Consider the following 25,520-nt stretch of genomic DNA (forward strand, 5'->3'; position numbering starts at 1 on the left):
AAACCTCCCAGACTTTACTTCAGTGGGTTAATATATCGTCATGAACCTTGACTTAGTTGCAGCTGTCTCAACTTGGCTATCTACCCAGGTAGTATTGTGCTGTTTATAATCCATTCTTTGACAACTATCGATTTATTTGTTTGAAAACAAAGTGATGTGTTCTTTAAAGATGATAAATTATTCTTGGCACCCAAAGTCAAGGTTGCTCAGTCTGACACATTAGCATCAAAGACATGGGCAAGGAGAAAGAGATCTAGACCTGCGGTCACCAAAGATTAATAAGAGGCATTGCATATTGAAAGTTGTATCCTCTGAAAATATTTTCTTTTGATGCTTATGTATACTTAATAGTGACAGCATCAATCAAAAGATTACTATATTTTATAAATTGAAAGTGATCCTAATGAATCATTGGCAGTAAAGTAAAACAGATATCCCAGGATTCCTATGCACATACCTAATAAGGAAACTTTATTTCCCCACATGACGTCATGCAAGAGATCCCTGATCCTGCTCTCCTTAGTAGGGTTATGGCTGCAGAAGCCTCTGGGCAGAGCATGGGGACTGGGATCTGGAGAGAATCCTCATTTTAACTCCACTGGCATGGATAAGTGGAAAGCCTGTGGACTTCCTTTCATTGCTGAACATCAGTTGGGTTAATAGGGGCCAGTGTACATGGAAGTAGGGGCTTCTATGCCTTGTTTCATCACTGACTGGGAAATCAAATTCAGGATTTGACCCATAATATTTCATACAAACTCTCTGAAATTCTGAACATTCAGGCAGACAGCCAGTGTAAGACGAGTTCTCTTCTATACACCTTTCTTTTCTAACTGTGAAATCTTCCCAGGGACTTCAGAACAATCAACCAATTCACAGGAAATTCAACTTGACTGTGAAGACTTGTTGTGGCATGTTACATGCAACTCAAAATTTGGGGTAGGCTTCATTATAACAAGCACTCCTTTGTAATTAAAACAAGCCTAAACTTGCTTTATGCCACTACAAAAATGAAAGCTAATCCTGCTCAGTGATGGATTATTTAATTCTCATTCCCTACACCACCACCACCAAAGTACAGCCACACAATTTTAAAACCAACGTGTCTGTTTCCTTGGCTTGGAATCAGGCTTTTCATGCACGCTGAGCATAATGAGGTGCCTGAGCAATTAAACACTCATGTCCTACATGTTAAGCTGGCACGATGCCTAGACAATATGTGTCAGTCAGGTTGAAGCTGAATTATAGTTTGGAAGAATGTCCAAATTGCTTTTTAGTTTCCTGAGTCAGAAACCCCAAACTGAAAAGAACTTTTCATTGTTGAAGCACTGAGGAACTTGTGGGGACAGGTAAGTGGTAAACTGCTCTCACTTCAGGGGAGCACATGCTGACAATGGGAGTGGGTCATGTAGGCTAGAAATCAGCAGTCTTTAGTTTTAAAAAAACCCAAACCCTTAAAGTCAAGTGGCTCAACTATATCTGAGCCGCACTGAAGCATGGTCAGGGACATTTGAGGAACGAACTGTGGAGGGAAACATCCCTGTGCAGAAAGTCTAAATAGAAAAGCCAGGACTGATGTTGGGTTCTATCAGAAACAACTCAAACCCAAGTTACTACCCTGCACTAGATGTGGCAGTGGAAGAGGCAAAAGGTGTGTGTTTGTTTTTCCTTGACAGTGGGAAGGGTTATTGAGAAAGGGCTGAGAGAGAGGAAGCTTGATGGTCCACAAGCATCCATCTGAGATGAGGGCAGACTTTCCACCTATGTAAACTGTTAGTATCAGTTTGTAAAGGACCTTAAGGTCCCAGCAGCAGTGGTACAGTGTAGGGTTGTCACTTTGATTCATGTATAGAACAAAGGATAAACAGACAGAATATTTTTCTAAAGCCCTGTTGACAAATATTTTTATTTTTATTTTCTGCTAAAAGATATCTTGACAAGGCCCAGAGAGCTGTGTGCGCACAGACTATACAGAAACACAATAAAATAAAGGAATACTACGGGTAAAATTCTCACCTAAACCCTTAAAAAAAGGTTTAAATGGAACTTAAGTGGTGAAAAATCCCTTTGCTGATTCTTACAGGGGTCACCTTAAATATAAAGTTTTTTGTTTGTTTGTTTTTTACAATTTTCGTACAGGCTGCTATATTCGCAGCCCCTCTCTCACACATCTGATCTATGGAACCATTAATAAGACTGAAGAAGAGAACACAAGTTGTACCAAAAACCTTCTTTCTGTTAGACCCAATCCTGCTCTCATTGAAGTCACTGGCAACAGTCCTGTTGACTTTAGCAGGAATAGGATCACATCTGTAATGGGGTATACTGGCCCAGTAAGGTCAGAGGGTGAATTTTTCGTGGCCAGGCTATCAGTTGCAGGAATTCTGATGTAGACAGTGATCCAGGGAATGACAGAGACAGATATTGACAGAGAGGAAGTGGGCGTGGTATAATAACTGGTGTCTGGGAAAATACCAAGGCTTGGGACCAGGAGTCTTGTCGGGTATGTCTGTGTAACAGGCAGGATCCTGTGGCAGTGAGTCTAAGAGCCTCAGTCTACAGACTTGGGCTTCTTGGGCTCATACTATGGTGCTAAAAATGGCTGTGTAGACATTTTGGCTTGGGCTGACTCCTGGGCTCTGTTACTCAGTGTTGTGGGATCCTGCTTGCTGTGTAGGTGTACCTGTAGTGTACAGCAGAGCAGAGGAAGTTCTCAGAAGGAGGGCAGAATATAACCAGTCTCTTCCCTCCAAACAGGGAGGAGATACTGGTAAGAAGAGGATTGTTGGCTCACCTTTCCCAGAGCAAAGAGAATGAGACTGAATTGTTTTGACTTTTCCTCCAAAGCATGGTTCTCTATTAGAAAATCAACAATCCAGCAGAGATTCCTGTGGAGAAAAGGTTGGGGTTTTTTTTTGTGTTTGTTTATCTGAGCGGCTTTGCAGCAAGTCTGAGTGGAAAAGTCAAAGGCTGGCTGGGAGAAGCCTTCTCAGGGTTCAACCTGCTAAAGGATCCATGAAGTAAAATTAGGTTGTGCAGTTTTCTACAACCACTGATAGAAATCACGTTCTTCCTTTATAGCTTCCTCCTCTTTCCATGTAATAAGAACGTCCTGCATTTGTGGTACTGGAGAAAAGCGCTCAGGGTCAAGAGTTAATTCCATTTGCTGTGGCACATTTTCATAATCTAAATTGAATTCCCATCATCATGAGTGGTCTGGTTCACAACAAGGAGGTTCTGAAGAATACAAGAACTTGATTAGGATTGATTAGAGAACTGGTAAGAGAAGTCATTGGTCATAATTAGTTTTAAGTAGTGTTATACTATTTTGTATTTACACCTCATATATTTTATAGTACCTGTTCATTTAATTTAAATATTCTGCCAGTGTTCACAGCTGTGTGGAGGCTTTCTGGTTCCAAATCCTTACATTTTTATTTCTCCAAACAACAATTTCCTCTACTATTTAGAATTTGAGTGGCAGATATTCACTGCAGCCATCAACACTAAGTAGAAATTTAATATTCATTGAAATGTTACTCTGGGATTCCTGTATGTTTGCAATTGCTATAATATAAATAGGGCTTCCCTGGAGTACCCTTAATGCAAGGATCAGTATGATGGGGTTTACAGAACTCACGCTAAGACTAAAGGAGTCATGCAGCAGTACTGGGCAAAGAACATCCTGGCCTGGTGCAGCTTCAGAGCATGGTCCAAATGGAGGACATGCTTAAAATAGGACTTTTGCAAACAAGCAGGGAGAGAGTGAAGGAGAAGCTGTCTACAGGAATGAAGCAAACCAGTTAGTACCTTCTGGGACAAAGGGAAGAGGCTGGACTGTGGGTAAAGCCTGACTAGGTGGCCAGGGTCCTGATCCTTTTTTCTCTCTGCTCTTTCCTGAAAAGGGAAATCACTGAACATGGAGAAGAGAGATGGGAAGCCCCTACTAACTATCTGAATTGTTGAGACTGCTTGAGCAGCTCTCTGTCGGGAGGGAAACAGAGTGCTGCCACCATGCCCCAAACTGAGGAGAGCCAAGGGGAGGTTGAAAGTGGCCCGGGAGGGTGGTCTTGGGTATCAGCTAGAGGAGACTGAAACTCTCCTCACCTCTTCCCCCTTGGGCCTTGGGCTGGGACCCACTGGAAAGGGAGGGCCTGGGTCCCCTGAGCCTTCCCTTTGCTCCCTTGTCCAGCTTAGGGAACCTAGATAAGGACAGATTGTAACTTGGCCACCAGGTCCTCAGATTGCCTGACAAGGCCCTACAGGACTGTTGAACCATGGCTAGCCCACTAGGCTTGCTGGCCCCAAGGGTACATCTACACACCAGGGTCAGCTGGCTTGGGCTCATGAGGCTTGGGCTGTAAAATTGCTGTGTAGAAAGCTGAGCTAGGGCTAGATCCCAAGCTCTGGGACCTTGCGTCGGGGGTAGAGGGCGGATGTCCCAGAGCCTAGGCTCCAGCTTGAGCCCAAACATCTACACTGCAATTTTTAGCCCTACAGCCTGAGCTCCATGAGCATGTCAGCTGACCCGAGCCAGCTGTGACTGTGCTATGGATCTTTTATTCCAGTGTCGATGTAACCTAAGTGAACCCTGCCACAATCACCCTGCCACATGCTATGGTTCTGTATAAATTTCCATTAATACCGGGACTGGCAACAAGCTCTCTCCTTTCTGTTGAAAATCCCCATAGTCTGGCTTCTCTAGATATTTGCATCACTGTTATGTTAGTGATTGCAGAAATGATAAAATACTTCTTTAGTGGCCAGTAAATGAAATGTTGCAATTCTATGAAGCTCTACAACTCTGACACCTTATGGAATGCTGCATTCTTGCGAGGCAATTTACTGAACCCAACCTAAATTTCCTGGAGTTTTGGAACAATTAACGGAATCGCTGCCTCAAAATAGCCAATATGTCAGACAACTCATTGAAGTTGATAGAAATCCTTCCACTGACTTTAATAGGCCTTGGACCAGGATCTTAATGAATAACCCAAACATAAACCTACTCCATAACTAACCCCAGAGTATCACCTTGTGCACGTATTTACTCCTTTTCTTCCCCTGTTCCTCTTTTTCTTGCCTGTTGTATATGTGTACTCCACCTACATCAATTATACATTGTTAATATGACCTAGTAGGTAAAAAATATAAAAACTCTTCAGCGCTCCTCATATACCATGGGTGGAGTGGTCAGGGGAAAAAAAACCAGAGATGAGCTAGCTGTCAAGGGATCCTAGTTTCCCAGTGAAAATTACCAGAAGCCCCGCTCATTAAATGAAGACACCAGTGAATCATCACTCTAATCTACAGTTGTGGCTATAGTTACAAACATGTGGAACTGGACACAAAATCAAAATGAGTGCAAAATAAACCACACCTGGATTAAGGTGGAAAGAAGCGATCAGAAATATGTACACCTTTCTAGCACCCCATTGCAAATAAATGCACCTCCCTGCCATCGTATCTGTCCCTTTGAACCTAATTCTGCTCCTCTTGAAGTGGTAGGGAGTTTTGGCATTGAATTCAATGGCTGTATGGAGTCCCTTTTGGGTGTAGTTATGTTGTTCAGCTATACCTCTGGGTTGATTTTTTTTAAAAATAATATTTGTAATGTATGAGAGAAATTTCCTCAAACCTAGGCTCTGATTCTGTAATAAGTTCTATGCGAGCAGATGCTTTTGACCCATGCAAAACCTTGTTGAATTGAAAGCCACTCCCCCAACCCCCACCCCTTTGTCTTAGAAAGCAATAGATACATTACAAGAGAAAAGCCTTAAAAACAAGGCAGCAGAAAGCAGGGGAAAAGCATATGGCCAAAGCTCATGGACAGTCTGTACTTAGCTTATTTTCCATTAATGGATGAAAGACACAAGCATACATGAGCTTGATTCTGCTCTCACTTATAGTGATGTAATGCCATTAACTTCAGAGACATTACTCCTGACTTATCCCTATGTAAGTGAAGGGGAAAATCAGGACTTTTGTGATTATAGCGTTTCTTTACGTATAAATACAGGAATGCACCCTTTGTGATAAATAGGAAATTAATGATACAGTGGACTGGTAAGCAGATTTTATCACAGCATTTGGGGATGACTACATTATTCATTAGTGGTGATTCATGTCCCTACCAGTGACATTAATGGGAATTCTCTGTGGTGAGATCAGAATATTGGAGTTTAAGATTCACTATGCTGGTCAGATAGAAGAAATTTGTACTTACAGGGTGTATTTCCACCTTAATGCATGCAGGTATTTTCTACCTATGATAACAGGAGTTACAGGAAACATTTGTAGATTTACCTCTCCTGGAGAGAAGGTGAACAATGCAGACAATCAGGCCAGATCCTCTGCTATAAATTGGCATAGATTCGTTTTATTATTTATTATTTGTATAATTGCCACCTCCAGGAGTCCCAGTCATGGACCAGAACCCCACTGTGCAAGATGCTTTACAGACACAGAATGAAAAGACATTCCCTGCCCCAAAAAGCTGATTATTTAAATAGAAGACAAGAGACAATGTATGGATACTGACAGACCAATGGGGTGCACGAGGAAACAATGAGACCAATTGTGTCACTAGAGCTACGCCTACTTATACTAGCTGAGGCTCTGCCCTTACTTTCGTATGAACAACAAATACATTATGTAATTCTCATGTTCTCACTTGAGTAAGGCCTGCAAAGTTTGGCCCAAGACTTTATGGCCCAAAAATCTAGTTTCCAGGATACTGCATATATTTGCAGTGGAGAATAAACTGAATAATTAATATGGAGTATTACTGCAAAATGATACCTTAAGTGACATATTGCAAGGTGCTGTCTGGCATTAAAATTATGAAATTAGGGGGAATAGACAGCCCCTGTCCAAAAGCACCAGTGTGTTTAACTTCATGTTATGCCAACAAACAATTAGTTAAAATGAACTGAATGTGAGTAATACAAAATATTTTGCATTTATGCTGAATCTGACAGTTAAAATATCTATAATTGGAGTAGGGCTCCCTGGGGAAACCATTAGGAAACCACTTTTCTTTAATCTACAGCATTTTGAGCATTTTCTTTACATTTTAAGAGTATCTCATGAGTAATGTGAAAGCCTCTGCTCATCTCTCCTACATTAGTAATAAAGGAGTCATGAAAGATATTTGCTCTCAGGTCCCTCTTTGGAGACAGATCAGCAGTTGATATCCTTTGTTTGTTCTGTTCTTAACATTAAAAATAAACTCTCTGATGGGCTCTTGTGATGCTGCAGGATTGTCTGGTTACTATAGTGATTCCATTCTGCCATACACCTATAATTATTTTGTCAATGGCATTCTAAAATGAATTTAATTGTTTACCGACAAGCCTTCTGTTGACAAAATAAATTTTGCCAAAAATTAAGAGAGCCATTAGATATTCCTGTTGCATGTATGTCAGACAAAATATTGACAGAGGAAAGGTAGGTGAGGTAATATCTTTTACTGGACCAACTCCCGTTGGTGGAAGGGACAAGCTTTTGAGCTTCACAGAGCAATTCCTCAGGTCTGGAGAAAGAAACTAGAAGCCAAGCTAAATAGTCTGTCAAGCATAAGGGGTTCACAGATGTTGTACGAAACCTCTTAAATGAAATGGGCAATTAGCACCTCTGCAGTAGTAGAGCAATGGAGGGTTGGTAGGCAGCAGGGTGTGTTACAGGTTGTTGTAATAGGCCATAAAATAACCATCTCTGTTAAGTCCATGTTCTTTTAGTGTTCACCAGAGTCATGAATTTTAGTTCTCAGGCTCATCTTTTGAAGGTGTTGTGCAGGTTTCCTCTGAGAATGATACCATACTGAGATCTTGACCTTGTTTTTAGCTTTAGTTTTCTTCTCTAGACCTAAGTGAGATCGCTGGGAAGCATGAAAGCTTGTCCCTACCACCATCAGAAGTTAGTCCAATAAAAGATATGGCCTTATCCACCTTGTGTCTCCCGTGTTCTGGGATCAACCTGCCTACAACAACACTGTAGACAGAATATTAATGTGTATTGGGCAAATATGCAAAGAGGTGTCTTTCTCATGAAGAACAAAAGCTGGAAAGGGCACTGTTGCAGCAGATTGCCTGATCTATAAAAGCATGTTGAGATAACAAAGAGCAAATAAAGCCTTCAGTTTTAGTAACGCAATCAGAGACAATTATGTGTAAGAAGTTTTGGCACAGATCAGACTATATTCGTATTCCTACCCACATTAAGCTAATAAAGTATTATTTAGATCCAAAAGGCCATAAGGTCCTTACTCATACTTTGCATATATCAAATTTTTGCATAGTTTTAACTAAAAGTAGTTCTCTGTCACTCTCCTATTCCCATTACATTAAGTTAACATTCATGAGAGAACTTTATTCTTCTCAATTCTAATGATTTAGATCAAGAGTGACTCCAGTAAAGTTAGTGGAGTAAAATAATTGTCAAGGAGATCGAAAATGGCTTAAAGTTTTTCTAAGGGGTAGAGCACATAACTGGGAACTAAGATTCCTGGGAAGTATTCCCAGCAATGTCACAGATTCATTGTGCAGTCTTGAATAAGGCACTTCACCTGCCTTTGAGCCTTGGTTTATCCATGCATAAATTGGAGCTACTGTAGCACTCAATGCACCTATATCACATTCTTGTGAGGCTTCATCTGTGTATTTAAACTTCTTTGATGTCCTTGGATGAAAACGTATTACAGGGTAGTAATAAATTACTCCTGAATTTGAGGTGGATCTTCGGAAATTTACAAAAATGTGTCTACATCCACAAAAGGGGGTGAAAAAAAATAGAAGAGTAGACAAATTAGCAAACTGCACATTCAGAAAGTTTTAAAATCCATGGAAAAATATTTGCATTCCATGGAAAAATATTGGTATGAACATTAAACCTGGTCCAGATGGCATGGACTAAGTTAGGCAGCATTTTTTGGTAGAGCCACAATTTGACATTTAAGTCTCTCTTGCCAATGGCAACTTAAATGACTGTGTTCTGGAATACAGAGCTTCTGAAGTACTGGTATAATTATTTTCTCTAGTGTACCACAATTGACATTACATGTTGCCACACTTCCTCCCAAACCAATAGAGAAGATGCGTAGTAGAGCAGTGGTTTTCAAACCTTTTTTTTTCTTATGACTCAGTGGAAGAAAATACTTATCCCCATGACCCAAAACAATAATATCTTCTGCCTAGAATTTTCATTAAATCGCAATAAAGGGCAATATGTGTTGGCTTTAACTGCTTCACTTCAAGTAATAACTAAAATTAGCCATCGACATTACTTGTAAAACATTTTTAAACACAGTATAAATACAGTAAAAAAGACAATCAGGTTTAGTTTCACTTATTTAATGTGATGGGTGAGCCTGCCTGCTGTTCATAATGTCATTCTAATCTTCATCACAAGATGAAAGCACTACCCGCATATCAGGTGCACTGTTGAGTTTCTGTTTTGGTTTGTTTTTAACTGCCCATGTAGGTTGTTGTGAACCATAGCAACAACAGAACACTAATCTTACTTAATAGTGGCTTTGACAACTCGTATGCAAAATGATGACAATTTTAATGACTTGTGGTGTGCTTTCAGTGCTCTAGCACAGGTGAGTTGCGGCAGGTTTTTTACCCAATGCTTTTCCTTCAAATTTTCAAACCCCTTTGCGTGGAAGCAGAGACTAAACAAGTCACACAGCGCAGCAAGATGTAACTGTATGACACTTCATTTCATTCGCTTTTACTTCACTGATGCTGTTCTCAGTGTGTTTTAACAGCATTGGGAACATGTTGTAGCTTGGATGATTACTTTTCAGTCATGCTTGTCACGGTGGTAATGACTTTTGGAATGCTTGTATTGGTTCACAGGACTGAAACAAATCACTGCCTCTTTCTTGTAATTTCAAATTCAGTTCATTTAAAGTTGAGAAAATGTCAGCCAGATATGACAACTTTATTAACCAATTGTCATCATCAAACAAATTTGCCGAGTTAGGCTATTTCTCTATCAGAAGATTGTGAACCTCATCCCTGAGTTCAGAGGGGTAGCCGTGTTAGTCTGTATCAGCAAAAACAATGAGGAGTCCTTGTGGCACCTTAGAGACTAACATTTATTTGTGCATAAGCTTTCAAGAGCTATAACCCACTTAATCAGATGCATGGAGTTCATACACCCTTGTAAGCACCCTGCCCCATGATAGCCACCGTACCTCAGTGTGAAACAATAAATGAGCATGCTCCGCTCCCATTTCTGGCCATAATGCTTCAAAAAGACTGCTGCTCAGTGAACTTCCTTTAATGAAACTAACAATTTTCACTACTTCCTTCAGTGCTGCCATAAGATCAGAGGAAATACCCTTGTACACCAAAGTTTCGTGGTGAATGAAACAGTGATTCCAAACAACATCATTACCAGCTGCCTCAGATATTTTTTTCACCACTTCACTATTTCTACCTGTTGTATTTGCTGCACCATCATTTGTAATTCATTTACAATGAGCTCAGTCCAGTTAGTGTTTTCCAACTACACAGTTATGCAGTGCTTTGAATATCTGTGCTCCTGTTGTATTTGTTGGTAAAGTCAGACAACACAGAAAATCTTCCATAAAGTCATACTACCATACATACCTCATATAAACTAATGGCGTTGCACAAATTTGAAATATCAGTACTCTTGTCAAGTTGGATAGCAAAATCCCTGACTGACAGTAACCGAGTAATAAGATGGGCTTCCAAATGCTCTGCAATATCAGATATTCGCTGAGACATTGCGTTATCCTTGAGAGGAATAATTCTCAATTTTTCAACAGACTTCTTGTTGAAAATTTGTACGCATCATATCCAGAGATGCTGAAATAATACATTTTTCGGCAACTGTATGGGCGATTTTCTCTTTTGCCACATGGTATGCAACCAAACATGATGCCAGTTGTGCCTTATCAGTCAAAGTAGTTGACCGACTAAGAACTTGTGCTGATAACTTTTATTCCCGTTGCTTCCTTTGAAAATATTCAAGAGGCTTATCAACAAGTTCCCCATGTTTTGTTTCTAAATGTCTTTTTAACTTTGATGGTTTTAAACTCTCATTTGCAAGCACCTCACTGCAAATAACACACTAGGTCTTTGCGTTAGCACAACTGATGAAACCATATTTTTTTTAAAAAGCAGCACTGTAGTGCCTCATCCACTATATGGTTTTCTTTTAACTAGGTGGTTCAGATGAGGTTGACATGGCAGAAATCTGTCCCTTCTGAGGAGAACTTTCTGTTGCAGACAACATACTTATACTTGTATTTTCATTTGCAGATGTGGATGGATTTGATGATTGTGTTTCCGACCTTCTTTTTCTTCTTACAAAACTATCAATTTTTCAGGAGGAAGCTTTGTTGATTAAGCCTCGTAACTCAAGTCTTCACAGCATTAACAAACTACCAGTGTTCAGAAAGCAGTCTTGTTAGGTGATTACATTCAAAACAGCTATGTTGTATACGCGTGTAGAGCATAGTACATAAGAAACTCTCTACAAACAAATAAGTCTTACTGGAAATAAGTAAAATGTCCAACATTTAAATGATTTTAATGTTATTTTAAAACTATAATGAAAGATATTTTAAGAGATCATGATATTTGAAATTTGCAAGTGACTCAGTGCCTAAAATTCCTTGACCCAATACTGGGTCGCACCCCATACTTTGAAAACCACTGTACTAAAGCATTTTGAGGATGTGCAAGAGCATGGAGTTTACTATGCTTGTCCTTTGGGTGACAATTAAAATCAAGGTCTTGACCATTTGTGATCACTAATTATCCCACGGCATTTTTCGTTACACTAAGTGACTGATCCTGGCCAAACTCCAACTCCTTCTGCCTGCCTAAATGTTCTTCAGCAGTTCCAGCTGGTAACAAGTATATTTTTCCCAGTCTACATTAAACTAATGGGTATTGTTCCTATGCACTGATTGTGTAAGTGGGGAAGAGGGAGGCATTGCCCCACGAGCAGCAATAAAATAATCTTATGAAAATTCTGCTAGGAGAACCAACCGCTTGGGATTATTTTCAGGATGGAGGTGGTTTGGCCAAATATAAGGGTGTTTCTGAAATGAAGTTTTAGAATTACTTTAAAATAACCTGTTATTTCCTCCAAATTAAATACTAACTCTGGACTTGGGAGAACACATTTATTCAGAGGCAACATAGATAAGATTTCTCCATTTCTAATGCATTCGTCACTATAATATCTAGGCATTCGATACATAAGATTCAGATTGATTTCTGTATGAAATAGGAACTAAATTCTCTACTCACTCCTTGCTTTAGCTGCTTGCCTGGTAGAATAATCATAGTTTTCTGTTAGAAAAATCCTGAGTTCTCGGTTGTTAATTGAAATACAGATTGAAGACTAAATTTTTGTTGGCAAATGTTCCATTTGGTCTAGATAATACTTAGTCCTACCATGAGTGCAGGAGACTGGACTAGATGACCTCTCGAAGTCCCTTCTAGTCCTATGACGCTACGATTTAGAATGTCTTTCATTATATCTACACAGTTATGTCAAAGTTTTTACTGATCAGCTTTACAGTGCATTTTCAGCTAAATGATGATTGCCTTGAAAAATGAAAAATGCATTTTACTGTAAGTGAATTTTAGAATTTTGTCTGCAACTCATAAATCTTAATAGAATTTTCAAATAATATTTATTTCCATCTGTTTAAATCAGACTCATTCAGTTGCCTCCCAAGTTTATCATTTTTCCCCAACTTGCTTTTAGTTTGATGAAAGTATTTATCTTTTGATGTGTCATATAATGTGAATTTTCTGTTATCAGTGTTTGCTTGATTTGTAATGGCTAGGGGATCTGCCTTTCTTCGTCATTGGCCTGGTCCTATGTGAGCAACTATAAATCAGCTTTAAATAGACAGCACAGGAGAAAAGTGTAAGCAGTTTTTATATTTACTGAACTTCATCATTATGTAAATCAGGGGTCAGCAACTTCTGTCATGCGGCTTGCCAGGGTAAGCACCCTGGTGGGCTGGGCCAGTTTGTTTACCTGCCACGGCGGCAGATTCGGCCAATTGCGGCTCCCAATGGCCACGGTTCGCCATCCCAGGCCAAACAGGGCTGCGGGAAGTGACGTGGGTGAGGGATGTACTGGCCGTGGCTTCCCACTTTCCCTATTGGCCTGGGACAGCAAACCGCAGCCAGTGGGAGCCACGATCGGCTGAACCTGCTGACGCAGCAAGTAAACAAACTGGCCCGGCCCGCCAGGGTGCTTACTCTGGCGAGCCGCGTGCCAGAGGTTGCTGACCCCTGATGTAAATATTTAGGGTCTGAGTCACCACTGTCTTAATTCAGCTTACAATAATTTAGCTTCATTGAAACCAGTGGAGTTACATCAATAAAAAGCTGGAGCAATGCAGTGCTAAGTTATGATATTTGAGAAGGATGGTCTAGGGCTTAGGTTATTCACCCACAAATTTGAAAACCCAGGTTCAAATCCCAGCTCTGCCATAGAGTTCTGTGCAACTTTGAACAAGTTACTCAATCTCCCACCTATAGAACAGGGATAATAGCACTTCCTTACCTTCCAAAGAGGTTTTGAGGCTAAATAGGTAAAGGAATGTGAGATGCTCAGATATCATGGTAATGGTGGCCATGTATACTTAAGGTTAGGCTTAATTTAGAAATTGCTCAAAGATTTTTCCCACATCAGATGGAAACATTTTGTAATGTGAAAACTGCTTTTTGTAAAGCAGGACTTAATTAAAAATGCAAGTTATTGGGTCCTTAGCACACAGTTAGTTTATTTTTAAAGTACAATCATATGAACTTTGAAACAAAATTTTGTGAAGTATCTGTTCAGTGCTAGTTCTAGAGATATGTGACCAGACTGGTGATCCCTAGACCCAATAGGCTACTGAGCAGGAATAGCAGTAATTCAGTACATTTTTGTTTAAGCATGAAAAGTAAGGGAAGGGAGTCTTTTAGGGAGAATGGTAGAAGAAGGAACTTCCTGGTGGAGGGAAGAGAAGAGGGGATTAAAGAAACCAGTATCTCCATGGTTAGTCTCGCAAACCCTCTGAATCGAGGGTGGTGGGGAGTGGTGTCTCTTTTGGAACTAAAGCTGCAGATGTAGTATCCAGCTAAAGTAGACATACCTGTGCTAGCTCTGACTGAGTGAGCATGCTAAAAATAGCAGTGTAGCCATGGTGATGCAAGTGGTGGGACAGTCTAGCCACCACAACTACATACCAAGGGTCTCAGATGGGATTGTATTTGGCTGATTAGCCCCACCCACCACTCACACTGCAACAGATACGCTTCTGTTTTTAGTACACTAGCTCAATCAGAGCTAGTGCAGGTATGTCTACCCAACTTGGAAATTACGTCTCCAGCTCCTGTGTCAACATACCCTAAGATAGTATATGTTATAGACTTTTCATGTAAATGAGAAATTCTGCATGCTTCCTAAATCATTAATTGAAAGCTATTCATTAAATTTAGTCACCAAAAAATCAACACAAAAAGGCTTTTAGTTTTGCAAAAAAAAAATTTTTTTAAAATTATGGATTCATTTTTTCCTCAATATTTTTATCAAAAACAGTTAAAATGTTTATCTTTCCAAAATGTGGTTTTGATGATTGCTACAACTGTTTTTAAAACACTTTGGATAATTATTTTGGAAAAAAAAGTTCATGGGAAAAATTATGACTTTTTTTGGGGAAAAACCCCTTTCAAAACAAAAACAACGTTGAAATTTCAAATCTGGGGGGTAAAATAGCTTTTATTTTTTGATCAGCTCTCCCAGTCATTTAAAGGGCATTCCCTTGGCCGTACTTATGTGGTTACAAAGAGTAAAGGAACATAAGTCTTATGAGAATACTTTTAATATATCATTTTTCTACTGAGGATCCTAAATTGTTTCACAAACTGAATCACACTTACCCTTGTATAACCCTCAGTGAGTTTCAACCTCCCTCCTCCCCCATTTATGTAGTAGATATTTACAGATGGGTAAAGTGAGGCTTAGGGAAGTTGTGACTTTCCCAAAGTCAGATAGCAAGGTCAATAATTAGAATAAAGCAACATAACTATTATGTCTTGTTCCTGTGGGAAAAGATTGTCACTGTCATTTTTTGAAAGATTAATCATTGTCATCAATGATTGTCACAAAATTTAATCTTGAGTAGAAGAAATTCAACAAAGATATAATTCTTGTGACAAGGATTGTCACTCAAAATATATTTCTTTCAGTGGTAAAATTATTAACGGTGAGTCTGGGAAGACCAACACAAAATTAACTTGAGGCAGCCTGATGATGGTTATTTCATGTCAAACTTTCTGCTGAGAAGTTGGATAGGAGGAGTATTTTACAACTGTGGAAAGTTTGGGGTCATTAAGCTTTCTTGGGCTATGACACTCTGTACGAGAAATCCAGCCTCTAAATCTGGAACAGGAGTCGGCAACCTTTCAGAAGTGGTGTGCCGAGTCTTCATTTATTCACTCTAATTTAAGGTTTTGCGTGCCAGTAATACATTTTAACGTTTTTAGAAGGTCTTTTTCTATGTCTATAATATATAATTAAACTATTGTTGTATGTAAAGTAAATAAGGTTTTTAAAATGTTTAAGAAGCGTCATTTAAAATTAAATTAAAATGCAGAGCCCCCAGGACCAGTGGCCAGGACCTGGGCAGTGTGAGTGCCACTGAAAATCAGCTCGTGTGCCACCTTCGGCACACCTGCCATAGGTTGCCTACCCCTGATCTGGACTATTCCTTCCTCCATTCACTTAGAGTATCTCATTAATTCAGGCCAGTCTGTGCAGGATCCAGTTGTTTTTTCATCCTATATGCACTATAGCTGCTATCCGTGCTTTCTACTGAAGAAATGCTGCACATCCTGGGTCTGGTCCAAAGCCCACTGAAGCCAATGGAAAGACTCACTTTGGCGTCAGTGAGCTTTGGATCGGGCTCTCTGTGTCTATTATAGCCTCCAGATGTATGATAATTCTCCAGATTTATTAGCTGTAGTGTGTTGGAGAGAGAATACTGACTGCTGCCACTAATCCTGCCTCTGAACGTTGGAGTATTTCCCTCAGGATAGCCCCAGCCTTCTCTGGGCATAAAAATGAAAGGAGGGTGGCCCTAAATCTGGATTCCCTGTATGGTAGTGTACTTTGGGACAAATGTCTTGTACTAAATAAATTCCTTTGAAAACTTATTCTGTGACTACAAAAAACACGTCATTTAAAGTAAAACATTAAACAGCAGCTAAAATATAACTCTTGACATATGTTTCATCTGTATCAGCCAATCATATCACTTCTAGCCCAGATGACAATACAGTGTGACAAATGCAGCCTATGGAGAGGCATCTTGGGAAGGAGCATGAGACCAAACACAGAGTATGGTTTTTCCTCACTCAAATTCCTCATTTTCTCAGATTAGAGCAAAATTCTGTAGCCCTTACTCAGGAAAAATTCCCACTGATGGATGTGGGAGTTTTGCCTGAGTAAAGATGCATCTTTAGCCCATAAATTAGTATGTCCTTTCCCTCATCAGGAGGCTGGTAATATAATCTTCCTAGTACATTTGTATTGTTGGGATTTATAGCTATAGCAATTTATAGTGTATGATGGTCTGAACTCAGAAATTTTACTCTAGATTCTGTGGAATCTTTTAGGTGTAATGCTGCTGCTCCTCATCTCTAAGCCCTAATCCATAAGCGTTTAGCCGAGTATTAAGGAATACTGTTGGCTTGTCATGTCATCATGTTTCAGTGATGCCTTGTTTCTCAACATCATCTTCTATTTCTCAACATCATCTATCACCTGTTCTTGCTTTTCAGCTTCTCACATTACTGTATATGTATATTTTAATATTTATTATGGCCATGTGCTGACCTTTATCTGTCTAGTCTGATATCCTGCTACCTTTCCATAACTTACCACTGTGATATCAACCTATCCCTCCTTCAGTTCAGCTGTAAGCTTGGTCCTACCCTTTGTCAGATACAGAGTTACCGTTGTATTTACTGACATCCTTAGTAGATGGTTTTATCCAACCAGACTGCTTCTCAGCACCTACCAGCTTTCTACCTGCTCCTAGTTTAAATAGTACGTCTGAGACTTGTAAGTTTTCTGTGACAGCCATTTGGTTCCACGATGGAAGTCATCCTTTCTGTACAGATGCTTTCTTCCTCAAAAAAATTTCTTGTTGAGCTGATCAGGAATTTTTCAACAAAAAGATTATTTGCTGGAAAATGCTGATTCCTCAAAACCAAAATTTTGTGAAAAAAGATTGTTTTTGATAGATTTGCCAATTTGGAAAAAGTTTTTAAAAAATCAGCATTGTTGACATCCCATTTTGACACATTTGAAATAAAAAAAGTGCTTTTTTTCAAATCAAAATAATTTTTTGTTTTGGTATTTAAGTTAATCTATAGTAAAAAAAAAGTAAAAAAAGTAAAAGGTCAAAAATAGCAATGAAATATTTTCAAATGGTTAAAATGTGATGTTTTGATTGACCCACTGTGCATTTAATTTTTTAAAATTTTCCATTTGCAAAAATTGTGAACTTTTTGACTTTTTTTGGTGATTTGGGACAGGAAAATACTTGTGAGATTAGAAAACTATTTCCTTCCCAGTTCTAGTCCCCAGTGCCTAATAAATGGTTTATCTTCTTAAACCATCTTTCTGTCCACACAATGAACCTCTGAAATTCCCCCTAGTTATGCTTGTGCAGGTAACCAGAAGCACTTCAGAGAAAAAAAAACATTGAAAACAACCTTTGCCCTAGTACTCAGTGGAAATTGCAGAACATCTGCCTTACACTTCCTTATATTGCTGGTACTGCCACATAATACTACGATGGACGAGTGGTGTTGGAACAAATTTTATAGTGCTGAAAGCCATTGAACAAAACTGTAATTCCTGTATATGATGGAAAGCTCTCCAAGCCAGGAGGTGCTACAGCAGCCCCAGTTCCCCTAGTTCCAGCACGTCTGCAATAGGCTCCTCTCAGCAAGCACTAGAAAGTTGTCTAGATGCTGAAAGCCATCATCTTTGCATCTAATAGGTGCATCACTGAGCACTTCTCAGCCAGTGCATATGCAGCTACCAGCCAAATAAATAAAACACTTGAATGTTATTTATACTCTTCCTAGAGTTGTCTCAACTATAGTGAGGATGAATATGCTGCTACTCAGTAAAGTTTTTTCTCATGTGATTGATTAAATGTTTTTTTCCCTAAAGGCAATTTCCATTAATTCTTTGCTTTGATCTGGCCAAGTAATGAACTGGAAAAAAATACCGCCCCTGCTAACCTTCAAGATGATAAAGGCAGAATGGCGTATACACACTGGCAATTTACTATGGGGCATAGAAGAACAACCCATGTTCCTGATGGAGAGAATAAAAGGTGATGTCTCCTACTATATCAGGCTTATATAGGAAGAAATAGTTCAAACTCAGTCACTATTTCAGACAAATTTGGCTATTTTCTGTTTCTGTCCTTCCCTTTGCTTATGTTATTGCTCAGTGCTCAGCTATCTAAACAAATGGCATTTATCAGATGGCAGCAATGTACTATATATGTTTCTGACAGGTGCCATTACACTGACTTATTGTGCAGCCTCATGTCAAACATCACAGAGATGCAGATAACTTTTAACAAAATAATAAAAATATGATGTGTCCATCTGTTAGCACAGTGTTTCTCAAACTGGGGGCGCCGCTTGTGTAGGGAAAGCCTCTGGCGGGCTGGGCCTGTTTGTTTACCTGTCCCATCCGCAGGTCTGGCCAATCGCGGCTCCCACTGGCTGCAGTTCGCTGCTCCAGGCCAATGGGAGCTGCTGGAAGCGGTGCGGGCCAAGGGACTTACTGGCTGCCGCTTCTAGCAGCTCCCATTGGTCTGCAGAGGCGAACCCCAGCCAGTGGGAGCCATGATTGGCCAGACCTGCCAGAGGCAGGACGGGACAGGTAAACAAACTGGCCTGGCCTGCCAGAGGCTTTCCCTATACAAGCGGTGACCCCAGTTTGGAAAACACTGTGTTAGCATCTGTTAGCCCAAAAAGCTTTGGAAACCGGCCAATGGGAGCTGCGGGGACGGTGCTCGCAGGCACAGGAAGCACACAGAGACCTGCTGCCCTCCTCCCCCCAAGGAGCATACAGAGATGTGCCAGCAGCAGCCGGCTGCAGCTGCTTCTGGGAGTTGTGTGGGGCCATGGCATGCAGGCAGCCTTCCTGAGCTCTGCTGCGCCGCTGGCCAGGAGCCACCTGTGGTAAGCACCTCCCGGTCAGAGCCTGCATCTTGCACTTCCTCCCACACTCCAACACAGATCAAAGACCTGCTTGCTGGGAACAACCCTACCTCCAGCTTAACAATACCTTCTTTCCTCTGCTGTTCCCTAAATAAGGCATGGCTCTTCCTCTCTTCATTAAAGGTAATTCTTTTTCACTATAAAATTTTATTTAATATCTGGGAATAGTTATGGTAGTTAGAAGTGATGTTGTGAGCATGTTGATTGGGAATTCTGAGGGTAGTGGCCAAATACAACCAAGGGATTTAAAGTGGCTGTCAAAACAGAGAGGTTTACACAATCTTTGTGTGGTTATTGCACAATAGCCATGTCTATATTGAAAAATAACCAGCTAGTGATTATATAAATGCTGGTGCTTGGTTATCCGACAGCCACTGTTAGGAAATCAGGGCCTTTGAATACTGGAATTTGAATGCTGTAATGTTATTGAGGAATACTGTAACTGTTCAGTTATTATGCAAATCAGACACCCACATCAAAGTGAAGGGAATTACAGAACTGAGAAATAAGTCTGTAGTTCTGGGTCAGTAACTTCCATCCTAATAAGCTGAGGGAATTCATTGTAATGGACAGTGCATAGATTTTCTTAACATTATATAGAGGGGTGGCAGAAGGTGTGAAACAAAATGTTTTGTTGGCTGATACTATCGTAGAAATACTTTTATCTTCATTCATAATACAAGATATCTTCAACCTTGCCCTGCTGAGTACAGTGGCCTTTACTGGGATAGGGAGGATTCCCACTATGGTAGTGTGTGGATCTATCCCATAAACCACCTTTGTTAGAGATATTCACCAACTCTCATTCTGACTCTGTTGTGACACAAAGGAGTGAATACAAAAGTGCTCAACTAGCATTAGTAATCCTTGTATAGTGAATACATGAGCTCCAGAACTGCTTATTATTGGCATGCTGCAGCAACAGATTTGACAGTAACATTGTAGTTGTTGCTGTTAATCACTGTTTATATTCTGGAACAGAAAACTAAGTTTCTGATATGGGATGTCTTGTCAGATGAAGAGGGGAAATATGTTACTGTGCACATATTGTGTGTGAGGTCCTATTAATAGGGCAGGACAAACTTGTTTGGATACAATGAGAACAGATTTGAATTGTCATTCAAACTTGATCTAAATCTCTGAATGCTGAAACTCACCCATTGCTCATTATTATATACAGCTCCATTCTGTGTGATGAAAGTGCTCCCCAAAGGTATCATTTGATAGAGTCCTGGAACCTGATGTCCTTGATTTAAACACACAGCAAGTGAAATGCAGGCAGTGAGAGTGGAGGCCTCCCTACCTAGCACTGACTAGGTGTCTCTACCCTAAGCAGCAAGGCCCACCTCTCAGGTGGCAGGAAAATGTAGTTTCTGTTCCCATTCTAATTCCAGTCTTTGGGCCTGGATGAGCAGTGCAAAGTGTGAGATCTGAGGGGGGCAAACTGCCTTTACTCCCACTGATCTGCATGGATCGCTGAGTTGTTCAGCTCCTGGAGCAACCTAGAATCATCTCAAGACTGCTCTAAAATATACCCTGCTGCAGCAGTTCCCCAGGGACCATTGCAGTATCCAGAGACTGATGAAATTTACCTAATTCTGCCCCAGTGCAGGAGGATCGACCAGATGACCTCTTGAGGTCCCTACCAGCCCTACATTTCTATGATTCTATAGGAGGACCCTCTTGCATCATCCTTTTTATGTTGAGGGCTGGGAGAGAGAACAGTGTGAGGTTTGCTACACTGGCTTTATGCTACTGCACCAAGATTCCCCTGCTCAGAAGGAAAGACCGCTAATGCCCAGAGATATGCAGATTTCAAGTCTACCATTTCTACATGAAAAATTAATTCTCAGTAGAGAGCAATCACTTAAAATATGTCAGCCATTCACATAAACCCACATACAGAACTACACACAGTGTAACATGAAAGCTACACTAGCCATATACCAAGCATTGAAACACATGAACACATAACAAATTGCCATGGTTGGTGCTAAGGCTGTGCATTAGTTGTTCACCAGGAGGGTAGGAATTTGTCAGCTGTGAGTAGCTGGGAGGTAGATAGCTGGGGTTGAAAGGAGAACCGTTGAATGGAGTATCAATGGGGTGTTGAATAAGTGCATTGCTTAGTTCTTTGCTTATTATCATTTACCTTGGTGGGCTATGCAATTTTTCATCCTTCACTCTACATGAACAAAGGGCTTTGTCTATGTTGTTATTGGAAAAGACAGGCAAACCAGTTTTTATGGTTTGAGAAATTTAAATTGCCTATTATTGACTTTTCTGTCTCTAATTGCCTATTAATTTTTTGAAATTATATTTTATTTTCTCACATCCTTGCACTTGCTGGCTTTGGCCAGAAGTAGAAGTGCTGAAACTACCCTGAACCAAGTTGTTCTTTGGGAAATCTCCAAGTAAGACAAAGAGCAATTTCTTTTTTGTTCTAGGTGCACAAAATCTGTCTTACTTCCTCCCTATTTTATCTTTCCGTTACTTCTTCTGCCCTGCATGTTTTCTTTGTCAGAAAGTAAGGGATGACTAATGCCTGCTTTAGATTTACTCAGGACTTTGTATGAATTAAGATGTGTGGGCCCCTAGGCACTGTCTCAACACACTTTGTGGGAAGGAGGTGGCAGCCAGGCAGGGGAGAGGGAGAGGAAGCTGTCAGAGCTGCTGGGAGGTTTGAATTGAGGTACTTGTCATTGATAGGCCATGGAGAGTTGGATCCTGAATCTGACCTTTCATGATATGGGCAGTCCACAGCAGGGAGGGAGAGGTTGTGTCCAGTGGGAGGGGAAATTGAATGAGCAGAACCCTCAAAAAGTGCAAGGCCCCACTGAGAGGTTGCACACTTAGCATATGCTTAGGGCTAGCCCTATGGATGGGCAAACTGGTTCAGATGAAGCACAAAACAAAAAGTGCCTAGCCATTGTTATTATCGGAGAAGTTCCATGGAGGCCGAATGTGTGCAAGCCAGGAAAGCATGTGTGGGTATCTTGAGAGGCATCTTTACAAGATGAAGATGCTGGAGCCTGCAGTCACTTCAGTCCTGTGATAGCTTTGATTAAAAGACCAAAATGCAATGACTAATATGTTGAATGAAGATGATAAAGATAATTATAAACTTCAAGGACAAGAGTGTTGTTTTCTATTAGTACCTAGCAGTATCTTACCCACCCACGGTTATAATGTTGAAGTTGATCAGACCTTTAAATGACTGTACCTAGTGGAAAATCGTGAGAGATTAACACACTGTAGGTGTTCATTTTCTAGGTTTTTTGCTCCATTTTTTAAAAAAAATTGCTATTTTCTTTAAAAGTAAGAAGCTTTTCTATTTTGTGCCTTTCTTCGGGGTTTTTTTTTTTTTTACAGATGTCTCATTGTTTTATGTACATATTTATAAGCCACAAAAGTGCACTAGTACCAGAACAGGTCTGGCCTCTAATTTCCCTGCAGATCCTGGAAGGTAATTAGCAGCTGCGATGACAATAGCTCCAGTCCTGAAAGGCTCTGAGCACACTCAACGCCCATTGAAACCAGAGGAACTGGATCCTTAAAAAAGCAGTGTTTTTTACATTACCTTAGATGGCTATCCAGCTAGTCATCCATCATTTCTCTCATTTTGTCATTAGAAATTATTCACAACTAACCTCCAGCCGACCTCACTGCCCTCAGCCTTTGTATATATTCATCCAACTCCTGTTAGCCTTGCTGTCTGACTACTTTGCAGGCTTCTCCATTCTACTATAAGATACATCCATTTTCCTCAGCTCAGCTGCGGCTAGATAGTCTAGGGTTCTCAATGTGTCCTGTGAAGTGCTCACAGACTTTAAGGCCAGCAGGGACAATCGTGATCATTTGACTTCCTGCACATTGCAGGCCACAGAACCTCACTCACTCACTCCTGTAATAGACCCCTAACCTCTGGCTGAGTTACTAAAGTCCTCAAATCATGATTTAAAGTCAAGAATCCACCCTTTACTCTAGTTTAAACCTGCAAATGACCTTCGGAGGAAGGTGAAAGCCCCCTGAATCTCTGCCACCTAACCTGGGGTAAAATTCCTTCTTGACCACAAATATGGTGATCAGTTGGACTCTGAACCTGTGGACAAGACCCTCTAGCCATACATGTGGGAAAGAATTCTATGTAGTAACACAGAGTCCTCCCCAACTAGTATCCTGTCTCTGGCCTGTGGGGATATTTGCTACCAGCAGTTGCAGATGGGCCACCTGCCATTGTAGGCAGTCTCATCATACCATCCCCTCCATAAACTTATCAAGCTCAGTCTTGAAGGCAGTTAGGTTTTTGCCCCCACTGCTCCCCTTGAAAGGCTGTTCTAGAACTTCACTCCTCTGATGGTTACAAAACTTCATCCAATTTCAAGCCTAAACTTGATGATGGCTAGTTTATAGCCATTTGTTCTTGTGTCAAATTTGGCGCTTAACTTAAATAATTCCTCTTCATTCCTGGTATTTATCTCTCTGATGTATTTATAGATAGCAATCCTCTCTCCCTTCACCTTTCATTTGGTTTGGCTAAACAAGTCAAGCTCTTTGAGTCTCATTTCATAAGGTAGGTTTTCCATTCCCAGGATCATCCTAGTAGCATCTGCAAATTTTACTTGTGCACTCCCACTTTTTGTGCCAAAGTCATTAATGAAAATATTAAATAAGATTGGCCTCAAGACTAATCACTGAAGAACTCCACTAGTAGCCTCCCTCCATCCTGACAGTGCACACCTCCGTATGACCAGTTCATTACCTGCCTTTCAATTCTCATATTAATCCCCATCTTCTCCAATTTAACTAAGAATTTCCCATATTTACTGAAATCCAGGTAGATTAGATGTACTGCATTTCCTTTGTCTAGTTATCGTCTCAAAGAAAGAGATCAGGTTGGTCTGGCACAATCTACCTTTTGTAAACTATGTTGTATTTTATCGCAATTACCATTACCTCTATATTTTTAACTACTTTTTCTTTCAAAGTTTGTTCCAAGACCTTGCTTGCATACAACTGAGGACAAACTAACAGGCCTGTAGTTTCCAGGATCAATCCCTCCCCCTCTTTTAATATTAGCAATTTGCCAGTCATAGGGTATGACTCCAAAGTTTATGGATTCATTAAAAATCCTTGTGATTGGGCTTCCAATTTCATGTGCCAGTTCCTTTAATATTCTTGGATGGAGATTATCCAGGCCTTCTAAGCTTGGACCCACTAAGTTGTTTGACTTCCACCTCAGATGTGGTAATTTCTACTTCTCTATCCTTGTTTCCAGTAGCCACCCTGCCACTATCCCTAAGCTCCTCATTACCCTTGTTAAAAACTGAGGCAAAGTATTTGTTTAATTGTGGGGCCATGCCTAGATTATCTTTCATTTCCACCTCATTCTCTGTGTTTAGTGGTCCCACTTCTTCTTTCCTTGTTTTCTTCATATTTATATGGCTATAGAACTTTTTACTATTGGTTTTAGTTTCCTTTGCAAGATCCAACTCAGTTTGGCTTTTGGCAGTTGTGACATTTTCCCTATGCTTTCTGATCTCCATGAGATAGCTTTCCTTGTTGATCCATTCCATCTTCCATTCCTTGTAGGCTTTCTGTTTTCTCTTAAAGATCTGTTTGAGAGGTTTGCTCATCCAGCTTGGTCTGCAACCATTCCCTATGAATATTTTTCCTTGTTTGGGATGATGGCTTCAGACAGCTTCTGCAACTTTGACTTGAAGTAATTCCAAATGTCTTCCACATTCAGATCCTCGAGTTCTTCAGTCCAGTCCACTTCTCTAACTAACTCCCTTAATGTTTGTTGCCCTTTTGAAATCAAGGACCTAGTTGCAGACCTATTTTTGCTTATCCTTCCATTTAGCTCATAATCACTCAAACCAAGGTTGTCTCCTCCAACCCATTCTTCTATGAGGTCCTCACTACTTACCAATACCAAATCTAAAATGGCATTACATCTTGTTAGTTTGCTGATTATTTGGTGAAGAAAACTGTCAGCTATCACATCCAGGAAAATCTGGGCCCTACCATTATTAATACCATTTGTCCTCCAATCTGTATCTGGGAAATTAAAGTCTCCCATAGTCACACAATTCCCAGTAAGTATTCCCATTAAAAATATTAAAGAGGTCTCTATCCAGATTCAAATAGAATCCTTGGGGGTCTGTAGCATATGTCAAAGCACTATCCCAAGGGAGCCTCTAGTAACTTTCT

Source organism: Gopherus flavomarginatus, chromosome 1, assembly GCF_025201925.1.
Source record: "Gopherus flavomarginatus isolate rGopFla2 chromosome 1, rGopFla2.mat.asm, whole genome shotgun sequence".
Lineage (NCBI taxonomy): Eukaryota > Metazoa > Chordata > Testudines > Testudinidae > Gopherus > Gopherus flavomarginatus.